Raw genomic sequence first — 16,071 nt, forward strand, 5'->3', positions numbered from 1 at the left:
AAAGCTGTTTTTCCAAACCTGGAAGAACAGGTTGATTGACCAATCAGTATGACAATATTTTACTTATGACAATATTTTGTCATAAGTAATTAGACAGAGTTCCTTATAGGAGTCACTTTTTATACAGCTTTGTCAGTTTGTCTATGCCCAGCTACATAGGCAAGTAATAAGTTGCCAAGTGTAACAGATACATGCATTTTGAATCATTTTTAAGATCATTATTAGGAGCTGCATTATCTCTCTTGCTGCTAGAGTTACTTTTGAGTTAGTTTTTTGGTGTGGTAAATGGGCTGCATTTATATAACTCTATTTTATCTGGACCACTCTATGAGTTTTTAGTCTACAAACAATGTTCACACACAAACATTCAAACAGCAGTTCTCAATATATGTAGAGTATAGTTTTAACCAGATTATGAAGTGCTTTTTCTACATCATGCACAGCCAGAAAGGGATTGAACTGTCAACCTTCCAAATGGCTACCAATATATTCTTAGCCCCTTGTATAAAACAAGTCTCTTGAACTTCCTTCTTTGACTCATGTCATTTTATCAAATTTAGAGACATCCTGACTCAAGGTCATGCTAAAAAAAATACCTCTGAAAAGCTTCAAGGAAAGTGACATGAACAAGTAAGAGTGATCCTTTTTCTTCCACATTAGCTTCTCCTCATAGGATCAGCGTTATAATTCCTCTCCTCACATACAAAGCATTTAATTGCCAAGTTCCTTTTTATCTTAACAATCTCACAGTGCTATATCATTCCAGATAAGCACTCTGTTCTTGTGATGTTTTTTTTCTCTCTTCACTTCTCTCCTCCCCCACCACCACTGGTTGAAACAAAGGTCCTGTGTCTGGTTCTGCTAGACTTTTCCTGTTAAAAGCTTGTCAAAAGGGTTTGTCGAGGGTTTGTTTAATACAGTGGTAAAACTATAAAAAGATGTTTAAAAATACTCCAACTTAAAAACAAAATGAGATTTTGAAAAATTTAAATATTTGCCATTGCAAAGTTCTGGTAGCACTATTGTATCACCTGGTATATAAAGTAAAATAATGAGCTCAAAGCACAAAGCTTCTGGTTTTTCATCAATATAATAACCTGACAAGAACCTGCAATAGGACCACACCAGCAACAGGTCAATGTTCAGATTCATTCTGGGGTAATAACTGCCTCATCACATGAACTCAAAGTAGTGAAGGGTGGGATTACACCCATCCTCCATACAGACCATCATTGAACTATTAAGCTTGAAGACGGCATCTTGTATAGTTGTGACACTCTTATATTGATAAAAAATTGTCCATAGACAGGCAAATATCTGCCAAAGCTTTTATTTTTGTATTTGTAGTTTGCTATAGAATAAATCTGATCTAATCACAGATTATGTAATAGCTAGGTTTGTCAACCCAAATGTTGTACATTAGAAAAGATTAAAAAAACTGTACAATAACTCAATTGCACAATTTCTCTGCAGATGCAAACATGCAGCTTAAGTCTTTCTACAACAGTCTTCCAATCAAAACATCCACATTGTTAACTTACCCTTAAGTGGAAGGCATAATGGCATTCTGTAAAATAATACCCTAACAAGCAGCATGGGAGAAATATGACTCATATGAGCATTGACATCAGATCAGCCTCGAGTCTGAGATAGAAGCAAGGGTTTGGATGACACTGAAATGTGTAGCGCTTTCAGTCGATCATGGGTTCATGATGCAAATTTAAGACCAAAATATGACAGCTGCCTTTTCCCTTCTGACTTCCATTCAGTTGACAGTGAAACACTTTACTGAGGCACTTGTGTCACTTCATGATTGGGTTTAGGAAATAACATTATTTGCAGAGGGTTAAAAAAAACATCATGGTTACGACTCAAATAGATTCTTTTTACAATGCGTCTGTAACTTCACAGATATAACATACAGTTGGTCTGACGACCACTCGAGGCACCGTATTCTTCAACTGTAAATAAAGGTTCCATCAGTTTTCACAAATAAACACCATGGGTACATATTTGGGCAGAGACCAGTCCCTGCTACACAATGATATGGACATTCAATATCTTGCGATGTCATAATGTTGACACTCGACTTTTGATATATTGCTTTGATATGTGGCGATGTGTTCAAAACTATTGATTTGGCCACAAATGCTTGAAAGAATGAAAGGGGGGGGTTACAGTAGGTTACAAAAATCTGACTGGTGTCAGTATCCAGTTGAGATCCATCCCGCACAATGTTTTCCACAGTCTTTTCACTTTTATTGTTTTACATGGATAGGTTCAGATGTTACAAAATCCTAATTTAGGATATAACATACATGGTCAAGGTTTCCAGTTTTATTATTTATGTGTCGCAGTTCCTGTTATTTCGCCTACATGTGAAATGACTCACATTTTATCCCCCCCACAAAACAACAAACTGGGGATATGTTGTCTCTTCAGTTTCTACCCATGAACTTTGACACTACTATGTTTTGGAGATGTGGACTAATGTCCCCTTTTTATGTTTTCTGAGGAGACTTGGCTGACACACAGTCACAATGTGAAATTATAACCAGCTATACTGTTGTAACTGTTAATGGCCGACTTTCCCAGATTCGCGGCCAATAATTGTTTGTTACTAATCTGCAATAAAAAAAAGATTAAAAAAAAGATAGATATCAATAATATATAGTGGCTATCCCTGGACTGAGAATTGGAGAACACCACACCCCGACTCAAACCTTTCTTGCTGAAAGAGACATCTCTTTGAACTTTTTACAAAACTTCTGCGTTCAAGAGTATCCATTGAAGTTCAAGGAAAAACCGGGGCAAACAGGGCCAAGTATCACTGAACTTACAAACAAATTCTGTGAGACAGGAATGTTTTTCTGGTTATGTTCAGGTGTATAATCATTACCTGTATGACCTGCTACATGCTCCAAAAGCATATGAGTCCCTTTGTTTGTGCCTGTACAAGCATTGCATGAGCACTAGTGGTTTGAAGGCACCAGAGGGTCCATGAAAGCACACATAAACCCTCCAATCATCATGCCTGACATACAGGACATTGAGGACCAGGCATTCCTGCACCTAAACCTGTCTCGACCAAACCATGCCAGTGTTTGGCCAGGCGGGTCGAGGAATAAAAAGGAATCCCTGGTGCTCTGTGCTTAGTGCCACTAAACAGGCCTTTGTATGTGCTATACACAATGCTCTTCTACTGGCACGTTGGACAGTGTGAGGGATCTGCTGCCAAGGGATCTGCAGGCTGTTGTTCTTTTCATCCAAGTTAAGCCACTTGGCCCACAGCAGAATGGACATGGAGAAGAAAGGACAAACACAGAGGCTTGTGGGACATGGCAGGATTCCTCCTAGTCTCTCTTTGGGACACGTTTCCCCTGCTTTTTATCACCGCACCCTTGGTCTGATTCACCATGAATTCTTTGGTACTGCTTAATTTACATGTATGCCAACAGGCTTTTAATGTATTTAAAACTTGGATGACGTTCAAAGGATGCTATAATTCCTCTGAAATAGGCCTTTTGAAGGCTTTGTCTTGTTCTTTCTCTTCTAGCTAATCTTGGAGCCCCTCTGTCTGCCAGAGCAATTTTTCTAATGCCAATTAAGCTTGACATTAGCATAAAACAGCTTTTAAAGTTTTTTTCTTTTAAAATGAAAGACTTGTGTTAAAAGGACACTTATTTACCCTGCAATGGCCTGTTTTGGACTTTCAGCACAGAGCAACCTTAGTAAAATAGCGGATGCTTGTCTTGGTTTCTTTTGTAATGATATTAGCAGATAGAAACATAACAGCAAAGAATTTTCTTAATAACAACTCAACACATTTCTTTTTGCAGATTAACTAGTCCCTAGGGTACAACATCACACATTCCGCTTTGTGTCCAAATGAAGGTTATGCTATTAATGCAGAACATGTTGGCAGTCTCTTTCATTTCTCCAAAGAACTGCATAATTGCCACAAAGTTCTAGGAATCAATTAATTACCATTAGGGCTTAATACTAGAGCACAGTGAAACACACAGCAAATGTGTTTTCATTAGCCACAAATGTGCAAATGTGACCCAGAGGGGAAAAATAAATTCTTAGCAGATTTCCTGCATTTTTGAAAGGAAGTTAAAAGGCATGTTTTTCGGCACATGGAAAGCTGGGACACATTCCGCTCCCAGGGAAAAAGTGCAAGTCCCACTCAGGACACCACTGTGGGGAAACTCAAGCTGGGATCTTGTTTTTCTGGGCTGAGAACAGTGGAACCACATAAACATGCAGTGTCACTTCTGTTACTTTGTTTGGATTATTTAAATGATGACAAATGGCTTCATTAACTAACTCCTTTGAAGTGAAATAGTTTACCCCAAGACTGTGAAGTGGACAAATAAAGAAAAGAAAGCAGTTTGGGTGAATAACTTGATGCAAAAAAACGTGCTCCCAGCAGCAACTTTACCTTACAAGTACAAAAGATTATTAACAAGAACAATAGCTACATGTATACATGATGATGTGTATTGGAAATATCTGGAAATGGGGTCATCATCTGAACTAATTTATGATAATCTGTACATTAATTTATGAAACAGACAAGTTTATCATTTTCTTTTATTTCCACTCTTTCCATCAGTCTCCTTGTAGATTTTTCATTAGATGTTGCATGAAATGTTGTAGTGATTTTCCTTCATATAGTGTTCTATACGCCTCATTTACCGTGTTAATCCTACTTTCTCATCAAATCTGCATGAGATAATTTATTCACAAACAACCATCTGTTCATCTAAGTTCCATGGGCTTTGTTGCTAAGATTGCAGCAAAGATTGTTCAGTAGTGTGCTGCCACGGTCTGCTCACATATTCACACTCAAATGTGAAGGGATGTTTTGCGAGATCTGATACTCTGATGGAAAAACAGTAAAATATGATCTGATCTTGGTTGTGTTATTTGTCTCTAAAACTGGCCGGTCAGAGCAGAGCGGGCTCATCAAGTTGGGCACCTTAAAGAAGAAGGAATTAAAATGGCCAGAATACAATATCAATTTTTTTCACTGCTAACGATGCAAAGATATGCTGGTTGAGCTTTAGAGTCCCCTTACAAAATGTGTATGATATGATACATGATAGTATATTATTCAACACACATGAGTTGCGTACAGGAATTTTGGATACATCTGACTGGAAAAGACAAGGGAGACGAAACTGATTTCTATGACAGAAAGAAGCTGTTCATTAAAATGGAGAGTAACATTGTATGGCACAAGTATTCCTATGAGTTTGTTTGACTTGTTCGAGTGGGATCATTTCTTTTCAGAACAGGTCGTGAAGGTCGTGTTCTTTTGAGGACGAATGCTGATAGCTGCTGGTCCTGCACTGTGGTCAAGCAACAGAAACTTTAGCCTGTGCAGAGGCCCTGCATGAAGATGTCCACCCTCTTTTTTTCTCAGCTGTTTAAGATGAGTTGAATAGTCGTATACAGGGTGCTGCTGTGTGAAGAATTAGATCTTGTTTAGACCATACTTAACGCTTAATGCCAAAGCAGCACTTTCTTTGGAGATATTTTTCCACAGCAAGTAAAATGGCTTCATAAGCTTCAGAAGACACTTCAGTGAATTCAATGAGCTTAGTGGGAAAAAGTGACCAATCCATCAACAATGAGGTATGAAATGTGAATTTAACTGCAGTGTGAAGTTGAAGTGTAAACCTTTTACTCTTCTGGCTTTAAGTAAACTCAGAGTGCTGCACACGCATTCCTGAAAGAAGTTGAAGTAGAGAGCAGTGATGACAAGGAACAGGTCTCCAAGCTAAGAGGTTTTTGGATCACTTCTGTGGAGTCCGTGAGTATGTCTCTCAACACTCTCTTGTGTTTCTGTCTCGTTATCTGATTCTTTAATCACATCTCAGTTTTTTTTGTCACGCTGCAGTGACAGTGCTTTACCACTGTCACCTCACAGTTACTGTGGCGTGCAGCTGTGGATCCAGATTCACTACCTTAGAATGTAGCAGCCAGAATCATAAAAAGAGATACTAAAAAAGAAAGAGGAGCCACATTAATTCATATTTTTCTTGAAAAGAAATAAAGAACACTTGATATACCCTCCCACTAAAAATGAAAAAGAAGGGAGAAAAAGAAAATGAAAGTGCAACCCATTAGCAGAAAGTCGCTTGCACTGAACATCAGCGTAAGAAAGTGCTTTCAACTCCTCTGGCTGTCAGCAACTCTGGCAGCTTTGAAGAGCTTTTTGCTTCGACTGGGAATCTTAGCAAAGGAGCTGCGGTCGGCAGTGACAAAATCAGTTTGAACTCTTACATGGGGGGTTGTGGATCAAAGCAGCCTAAGTGGGTCAAAATTACCTTGACCATCTGAAAACAGTCACATTTTGAAAGGGGGTGGGGGTAATCTGCAATGTAGAGGGTAGATTAACATTTTGCCATGAAGATTCCTCCCAAAGACGTCAGATCAAAGCAGAATGAAGCTTTTATTTCTCCTCTTCCGACATTCCGCTCACTCTGTGTTAATTTGATGATTTGGCTGGCGGTTTGCTGTGCGTGTAGTAAGATGAAAATGTGTTTACCTTTGCAATGTTCAGAGTAATGTTTAGGGGCTGTCTTTGAATTTGTTTTCATATGAAAAACAGTACAGTATCCTATGTCTTTTTTAATGTTTAGAAATCTGAATATGTTCAATACTACTTTTCTTATGGAATGCTCTAAAATGTCTTGAGTGAGAAAAGAGGGACCAGTCTGATTTCAATTGGAAGAAATGCTGATATCTTGTTAAAGGCCAGACCAGAAGACACAATAAATACAAAAAAGATTAGTGAAAGGTTGTCCTTTTATCTCTGGTCCAGACTTAATATATTTCAACTACGAATGAATTTGCATTAATGTTGTACAAACCTTCCAACCCAGGATCACTGCAAAACGTGGGTCACCTAAATTGAATCTTTCTTTTTAAATGATTACATGATTTTTTTCTGTTTATTTTGTGCTACAGCACATGAAAATAATTTCACAGAGTGACACAGTGTTAAAGCGTTTCATGAATAGTTACGTATTGACTGTTTCATCCCATTGAATTGATAGAAAAATCTTTATTTGGAGGTCAGAGGGGACGGAGGATGGCAATACATACCTGACTGCCAAATTGGAACATCCAGGTACTGTTTTTTGGTCCCAGCTCCATCCGAGCTAAAACTATGATAAAAGGTGATGTGAGGTGCAGACCACTGTTTGATCAGAGATAATTGTCTCTTGAATCGTCATGCTTGTGCCAAAAAAATATCTCTGCAATGGCTCTAAGCTCTGATGTTTCATTGCATCATTCCTTGTTCTCTGAAGAAAGCTGCTTGATCAGATCTTTTATCATGGACTACAAAACTGTTTGCAAAGTCATGCTTAATCTGAAACCATAATATAAAAACAAGTAAATGGATTTAAAAGGTGCTCTTTTCCACAGTTTGCTAACATCTTTACACATGCATGGTGACAAAAACACAATGAGAATATGTGAAAAGAATTGTGATATGAATGTCACATTAATAGTCAAATTAAAAACATTGAGCTCATGTATGTCTTCAAAAAAATCCCACAAAAGTTACATGCGTTAGTTGCCACTATCTACTAAAATTTGAGCACTCTTAAAGAAATTTTAAGGAACAGACAAAATAGCAAATAGCTGTAACTGCTATAATGGAAAATCAGCTGTCTTCTTGATCTTCATCAAGCTTCACCGCAGGAAAAAGTAAACCACTGGCCATCAACAGTATGTCTTCACTGCCGAAGTTCTTTTCTGTTTTGTCCATGCATTGCTTTTAATGCCAATATCCTTTAAATTTTTGCTTTGTTTGTCTTTCACTGGTGTTTAAATGATTAACATGTGACTCTATCACATCTGCAGCTGTGTGACATTTGAACAACCAACACCCTGGTTGGTTGAAGGTGTTCCTCTCATTGAGAAAGCAGGAAATATGAGCCTGTGGCGAAAAAATTTCGATTTCACATACCACTACTATGCTTATCCGCCAATCCAGCTGACACTGTTTGAAGGATACCTGGTCGAGTATAGCTGTACCATGAAAGCACAGCTATCTGCATTTAAGCACAGCCTCATGGAGCCACAGAGTTCCTTTTTTTTCTAAATTTATTTTTGTTTCCTTGATCTCATCCCTATTATGATTAAAGCCGGATTAAAGCTTTATCTTTCTCTCCCTCTTCCCTATTTTTCTTTTTTTCCTTTAGAAAAGGTCAAGAGCAGTCTTGCCTCTCACACCACCAGTGCGAACTGTGCCTTGTAGAGCAGAAGCAAAATCATTGACAAAACATAATCCAGTCTGTCTGGGCACAAAATGTTTGTATTGAAGCAGTAATGAGCCATGGCAGTTACACAATGGGTGCTCTGTATGAACAAATGGACAAGAGAGGAGGAGCCATAATAGATTAAAATCAGACACAAAACTGTATTGGTAAATCACCACAGCTCTTCCTGTGCTTTAGAAAAAGAAGGGAGCAAATACCTGTGTGCTTTTGCTGTCTTCACCTTGACTACATGCATACAACATTTGTTGTATTACTGTGTATTAGGATCAGAAAATACAAACGTATTGCTTTATTAGCTGGATTTCTTCACCATATACGTGGTTTGAAATCAGTGAAAATGTTACACCTTAATAGAGGACTTACTGAAATCTTCTTTAGTCTGGGTTCATTAATGGGTGTAATTTCTGTTTTAACCTAGCCCGTGCTAATTCCAGCCTGGCCTTTGGTACATGCGAGGCAGCCCTTTAAAGACGGCTCGCTTTTGAAGCCTGCTGGTGGAGCTGTTCAAAGCTGCAGCTGTTTTTGGTGGTGTTTGACAGCTTTAATTGATGTTTGTTTTGGCATCGAGTTTCAGTCCTTTCATGCAAATGTCCTGCATGCCTTGAAATGGGTCAGGGCAGCACTAGGTGGGCACAGTTTGTGTGTACTAGGATAAGAGCAAAGTGCTTAACGAATTTCCATTTTAGATCACAGAATCTCAACAAGCACAGCACAATAAAAAACAGCCTCACAAATGCTTAAAATGAAAAGAAAAAAAAAGACTCCAAGAGCTTCTCCTTGATTAGATAATGAATGGTGAGAACAATGTGCAGCACTTTAACAATTTTTGTGTTACAAGGTTATCTTTTCTTCAATTTCCAGTAGGAGATAAAGGGGCCAGAATCATTATTTTCACCTTGGTGTGTTCTCTGGGAAAGTATGTATTTCTTTTGGTTTTATCTAGAAAATGTTTCCACATGTTTGATGTCTGCCTAAGCCCATTGGTTCGGTTTTGCAGGGGTGTTGCTGCCAGTCTTCTGACCTGTAAGTCTGCTGAGTGGCGGCCACCCCTAATTCTGGCTAAATGCATGTCCGTTACCCCTCCCCAACCCAACCCCTGTCCCCATTCTGCGATCCTTTTCCCTCCACCGGGGCTGACATCACCAAGGAGGCACGCGGGGCCTCCTCATCTGCTCCCGATTACAGCCTCGCAAACTCCTCCAAGGAAACGACTTCAAACTGCTATGAAACCGAGAGGAACAACCTGAGACACAGAGAAAACAAACTGGTGGCAAGGCTCTCCACCAGCATATCTGGTAAGGTGCAGATATGTGTGTGATCATCAAATTAAAGCATTAGGAGGGCTTTCAGGATATAGTGCAAGGCAATGTTTAGGATGTGGAAATGAAAGATTTTCTAACACAGAAAGCAAGGTGTGGATGAGATGCTGTCTCATTTACCGACTATGATGTTGTTTGTACTCTACCACTGAATGTGTGTGAAAAAAGATGATCCAAATGATTTATATTTGAACCCTGAGGCATGTCTTGTGCCAAATATTCAAACCAAGAAATCCAAAAAGATAAAAAATTAAACAGCAATAAATGTAATTTAAATATGTGTTTACATTTTTACTTCTATGTCAACATCTGACTTTATCCTGAAACATTTTTCCGAAATATTTTTGAATACTCAAAATTAAAATTTTAGTAGATTTAAGGAGATTTGAAAAGATGACCAATGTGCTGAAATTTCAGAAATCAGAAAGTCAGAAATCTAGCTGTGTTACTGGGGGATTGGATACTGTATGTTGCTTTAGATAAAAGTGTCTGCCAAATGCATAAACACTGTAGATCTCAGGTTTTACTTATCAGAACATAAGTAGGTCCTAAAATTGTGTTAGTGAAACCTCACCTCATGATTTAATAGCTTTAACTAGGTAATAAATAAGGTAATCGTTTTGTGTATGTTATCAGTCTCTCACACTGTTGTGGAGGAATCCCTTTCCAATAATTTGATAATACTGTAAATGTATTCAAATACTAATAATATTGATATCAACACAAAAAATGGTCTTAATGCACAAACTGATAGCATCATTTGCTAACCTCTCTGTCCACTTCAATCTCTTTCTCTGTTTAGCCCACATGCTAAACACACTGATCGCTGCAGGAATTTGGAGGTTTCAGTCCAACTGAAATCAAACAAGTGTTTTAAAAGCAGAGCCAATGAAAGTGTTGAGGCTTTGGCACAGATAACAGTCGCTGTGGTGATGAGCATATTTCAAGTATCTGGCACATTAAGTTTTAACAGGTGATGGTGAAGGTCACTGATATTGAGAATGTCACAGTCAGAGATTGTGCTGTAACCCATATGCTCTCCAGATGTTTCCCAACATGCAAAGGGAGACGGTGCTGACCCCACTCCATCAACCATTACAGCACATCCAAAAAGCAGACAAAAACTTATCTTGTGCTCATCTCTGCAGAAGATTGACAATAAATAAAGTGATAAAATAAAATAAAACAAAATGTTAACAAAAACAGCCATATTGTGAATTCAAATGCATAAAAACACATGCTGTCACAGAAAGCAGGAGAAGGTGGAAGTTGGTTTAGTCTGGGGGATGGGGGGGGGGGATGGGGGGGTGGTTCTCGCTCTTTCTGACTTCCACTTCACTCAATAAATGCACAATGAACACGGAAAACTAGTTAATCTATTCATACGCTAAACAAAAGTTGGTACCAAATGAAATGCTTTATTAAGAGTTCATTTTCAGTCAACAACCAATGTGATAATCCAGGTTTCTGAATTTGTTTCCCCCCGCATCGTCAGGAAACAAAAGGCACAGCCTCCAAAAGAATGACATAACTGGCCTCTATGGACCCTAACCCCCTCTCCATTTACCTCCAACCCCACCCACAGCCTCAGAGTCAGTTGTTGGACTGCCAGCCATCCAATTGGCCAGCCTTCCTCTCTGGGAACAAGACTTCATTACGGAGAAGAATTGTCTTATTGTGAGGAACCAACTGTCCTCTCTCAGGGGAGAAGGTGGAGGCTTGCTGCGTGGACACTGGGGCATCATGCGGTGACCCGGCTTCAGGGGTCAGTTCACTCACTCACTGTTTGGAAAGCGACTCACGTAATGCATCACTGGCTGACGATCCCCTTTTCTCAGCCCAGGGCCTCCCAACAGCCAGTTAACAATGCACTGAACTTATTTGTACATCCTTTTCTACTGAGTAATGTTATACTTATGCTGACTACATTGTATATATGATTTGACTTTTCACTGCGACCCTTGCTGAGACTCCGAAACAGGCTTTGTTTTTGGTTTAGTCTTTTGTTTAAGCTTTTTCCCTATCAGCATCCTACATTTTCACTAAAACAAAAAAATGTCTGTTTCTCATGTGCAACATTTAGAGGAATCTGTTAGCAGCAATGTTACTACATGCTACACATGACTTTTCATGCCTGCACTTTGAAATTTGATTTTGGTTTTATTCTTCAACATGACCCTGAAGGTACAACCTTTTTTCTTGATGAAAGAAGGCTTTTGGATGGTCATTTCCTGGAAATGGCAGAATTTGACATCTTTGACTGGTTTCTGTTGTGTGGGAAAGAGGAATTTTTTTGCACTGTCAAGTCCAGCAGGCTATGCCAACTGTGTATGGAAAATCAAAGCTTTTAACAAAATAGGCACCAGACATGCAAACCCTCTAAGGCAGACATCTGTCGGGTGAGTTATGAACAGTTAGGCCAGTTGGAGAGTAATTACATCTGCTCCCAGAGGAAGCAGCAGTTTGGTCCTCCATGTACAACACAACATGGAGCAGTGTCATTTGTAATAAAATGACAGTTAGCAATATCTGTAATATAGGTTTGACTGCTGAGAAAAACGTTTCAGATATCGCAGATGTCTAAGTGACCAACCCAAATTGCTGCTCATGATGTTGCTCGTTCATGAAAAGTTTGAACAGAGGTAGCACTACTCGAGGCAATGGGCACATACTGTTGTGAATAAAGGGGAAAGTAGGTCTTTGTATTTTTCACTGCTCTGACAATCAGAGCACAAAATCACAAAACTTGGCCACAGTGTTCCTCTGACATGGCTCACGTGCAGAGTTGTCCTTGTGGTGTGTTTGGAAACTGTGATAAAACATTAAATCCATTCTGTTGCCTCTTATTTGTTCTTTTCTGGGAGATCATTGTACATGTGAACATTCCTGAAATCACTGCAAAGATTTCACCTTTAACCCATTGTGTACAAGTTCACCCTTCACAAGAGCTAGTTCAAAGTTCAGTTCACACAGATTTTGAAGTAGTTCAAGTTCATAGTTTACTATTTGAAATTCTGAACTAAGTACAAAGTCCTAAATCAAACTAGTTCACATTCATGTCCCACTTTTTTATGAACTCCTCTGAATCTCATACAGAATGGTACTTGGTGGTATGGAGTGCTACGGGTTACTGGAACATGGGCACCATGGCCATCTGAACAGATACATGCATATCTCTGCATTATATGATTTATCATTATCCATCAAGATACAAAATCTAACTGTAATTTAGAAAAGACCATGGTGTTTACAACTTTGCCCTCAGAAGTCACATTCATAACACCATTCTTATCACAAAAAGTATGTTTCTACCAAATTAGATAAAAGATCAATGACTTTAGTTTATCATAAACTGTGGAGCTCAAATCAGTTTACATTTGTCATACCTCAATTATAACTATAATTATAATACAATTTATAAAACAATAGCCAATAGAGTAATGAGTCAGTAGTGAGCTCCACTGCAAGATGGTCAAAGTGGGCCCAGTGCATCCAAATATTAGGCTTACTCGTCATACTGCAGCCTGTCTTTCTGTCGCCTCTTGTACTCCCATCTGCAGTTCAACATTTTCACTCACTGATGAAAGCATATTCCCGAGCACTTGTGACAAACACTTCAGTCTCACAGTCAACCACACACCTTGTTAAGTTAACTTCAGCAGTAAATGAAACAGTTTGACTTTAAAACTACGAGAAACTACTAAAACAGAACAGCATCTGTGTGACAAAATCTGATGTGGGAGCGCCATCTCAGTCAGAATCTTACTTAGAGGCAACACAGACACAGATGAGGACACAGATGAGGACAAAATCGATGCGCAGCATAGCTGTCTTTGCCAACGACGAAACAAAAAGTCTTACTTACACTGCAGGTGCTCAGCTTACAATACATATGCATATATTTGGGTGTCTGAAGACACAACTCGAAATCTTAAGGCAAACAAGAAAAAGCACAACCATAGAATTTTGTTTTGGACCCCCTTACATCTAAAAATATGTAATTTAGTTAGATTGAAGTATTGTATTAGTATTAGTATTGTGAAGTATTGAAGTAATGCATAATTGTTAATATTTGCCAAGCGAAGGAGAGTAATATCTTTGTCTTCTCATTTTTGTCACCTTGATAACCTTACTGGGAGTCTCATGTGAGTGACTTTGAGTTCAGTCAGCAATCCAGCTGAGCACAACAGGATGCAGGACTGCTTAGCAAGGTGGTGATGTGATGATGTACTTCACATAACAGAGGATATGAGGCCATAACATAAGATATGAGGCCATAAGGTTTCTGAAATATTAATTCTACCAGAAGAAGAGGACGGAGAGACCTGAATCAATGTTAAAATGGCTGGTCATTGAGAGGGCAACAAAATTCCATGTCAGCTTAGTGTTAAGTTACTATCTTATCTTGTGGATGCAGTCAAAATAACAAATTCTAGAAAGCAATACTAGTATAACTAAAGTAAACATTATGCCTGCCAAAAACCGGCATTAGTAGTGGTAGTAAAATGTTGTCAGTTGCTGCCGATGCAAGCAATTATCGTCTCTCTCAGATGCACTGCTTTACAGGAGTGCTATTGTAGCTCCTACTGCTCTTATTGTTCCTCCAAATGTTTTAACAGGGAAACAAAGGAGAGAGGCCTGTTTTTTCTTTAGCCCACCACATCTCATATCCATTCTGTCCACAGCACTCTCATGTTCATACAGTGGATACTGTTGAATTAAAGCTATGACGCCACATTCCTCTCCTCATTACATCAGTGATACAAAGTCCAACAAATTGCTTTGATAGAAATAGTCCTGCTTAGAAATCTTGAAATCAAACTTAATTCTGTCAACCCAGTATGATCAAATTTGAAACTGTAACTCATACTGGTTGGGCTTGTGACTAAAACAGTTCTATAAATGGAATTGGCATGCTGTTTTTGTTCATTGTATTGTACGGTGGTTGAAACGTTTTATGAAGGTAAGAACCAGCCAGTAAAGAATTAAGAGAATTAAAAACTTTTATTGTTTTTCTTCTGAAAAGCACCCGCTGCTCTCTAGCTGAGCATCTACAGACAGAACTCTGTTGGCCTCATTGTGAGCCAACCCAGAATTGTTTTGCTGTTGTGAAAAAATAATTTGAAGTACTTGCTTGACAATGCTGCTTGAGGCATGCCTGTTTCTGCTGACAGCATTAAATGACATGTTTTACAAGATTCTTTTAAGTAAACGCATAAAAAGAATACTGACAAAACACTCCAAAATGAAATGCTCTTTGGAATAGTTATTTTGAGAGGGTGCCACATACACTGTTCTACTCTTCTGTAGAAGAGTAGACTCTTCTTAAAGTGAGATGTTTCATTCATGAATGTGTTTAAAACTCAAAATTGAATTCCTCTGAGCAGCTGAGGAAAGGAAATTTTTGTTCTTTGAACTTAGACAGTTTGATCTAATTTTTATGATAAGGTTTTGATTTAAAATTTGCAAATCTAAATCACAAAGTTGTGAGATAATAGTACCTTTAGATATTCTACGGACCATAATTCAGTTCAGATAAACCATTTCCCAATAGAGTGCTAACCTGCTAATCTGAGTCACAACTCACTGCCTGTTACTATCAGTACTGCTTTGCATTTAGACAGGAAAACAATTCTTTACATGTTTACATTGCAGTGATTCAGCTAATTTTGGTTGCATTTATAACTTTGTGCTGCTGTGGTGCTGTAAAAGATCTGTAGGTGAAAGGTCACATTTCTGCAGACAGGAAGCTCCTCTGCCATGGCCTCTTCACATGGGAAAGTGCTGCTAAATATTTGGGTATTAGCCTGCCATTGCTTTCCTGCGTGGAGGTTGGTCTTACTTTTCAAGCTGACTGCTCTGAAGATGAAATAACACTCCCTGCAATTTGATTGTGGCCTCTGCAGTTGAACCCAAGCAGAGAGTGCAATTTTAAAACCTGCTGAAACTATTCAAAACACCAGCAGCCCATTTAGAGCGCAGGATAATGAATTCCATGGCACTGCACGCCTCTATGTGCGGAAGACTTGGAGCTTAACTAAATAAACCTTGTCTGGCTGAGTGGCCCCACTGGTGCCCAACCCTATGTGGACTAGAGCAGCCTGCATGTCTCACAGGTCACTGGATTGGCTCAGTGTTAATGTCTCATTTAGCCTAAACTTACTGTGATATCCACTAGCAACATCCCACAAGTCACACATCTACTCTATCACAAAGGAAAGGCCTATGGCAAGGGTATTGTTAGTGGCTCAGCTTGAAATGACAAACTGCATCTACAAAAGGTCCATAGGAGTTGTGCTGGTTGAAGCTGATAGCAGAGATCACTAGCCTTCCCCACAGTGGAAGTGATGGGCTGTGATTTTTTTCTCCTCTCTTTATTAACTATTCACATTTGCACCTAATGTGCTGATCACCATCGCCACTCAACACGAGTCCAAGCAGTTCAAAGG

At 38.9% G+C, this 16,071-nt stretch overlaps 1 protein-coding gene across 2 annotated transcripts in view; it reads left to right on the forward strand.

Moving 5' to 3' along the window:
• adcy7 (adenylate cyclase 7) overlaps window positions 1–7,015 on the forward strand; it is a 102,282-nt gene extending 95,267 nt beyond the window's left edge. For both annotated transcript variants that reach the window (XR_011914922.1, XR_011914923.1), the window contains one exon: window positions 7,005–7,015. The gene's annotated coding sequence lies outside the window, so the exon portion shown is untranslated. The remainder of the gene's footprint in view (window positions 1–7,004) is intronic.
• The last annotated feature ends 9,056 nt before the right edge of the window (window positions 7,016–16,071 follow it).

The sequence above is a fragment of the Leuresthes tenuis genome, unplaced genomic scaffold (genome assembly GCF_036924035.1).
Source record: "Leuresthes tenuis unplaced genomic scaffold, fLeuTen1.0.hap1 SCAF_2, whole genome shotgun sequence".
Taxonomy (NCBI): Eukaryota; Metazoa; Chordata; class Actinopteri; order Atheriniformes; family Atherinopsidae; genus Leuresthes; species Leuresthes tenuis.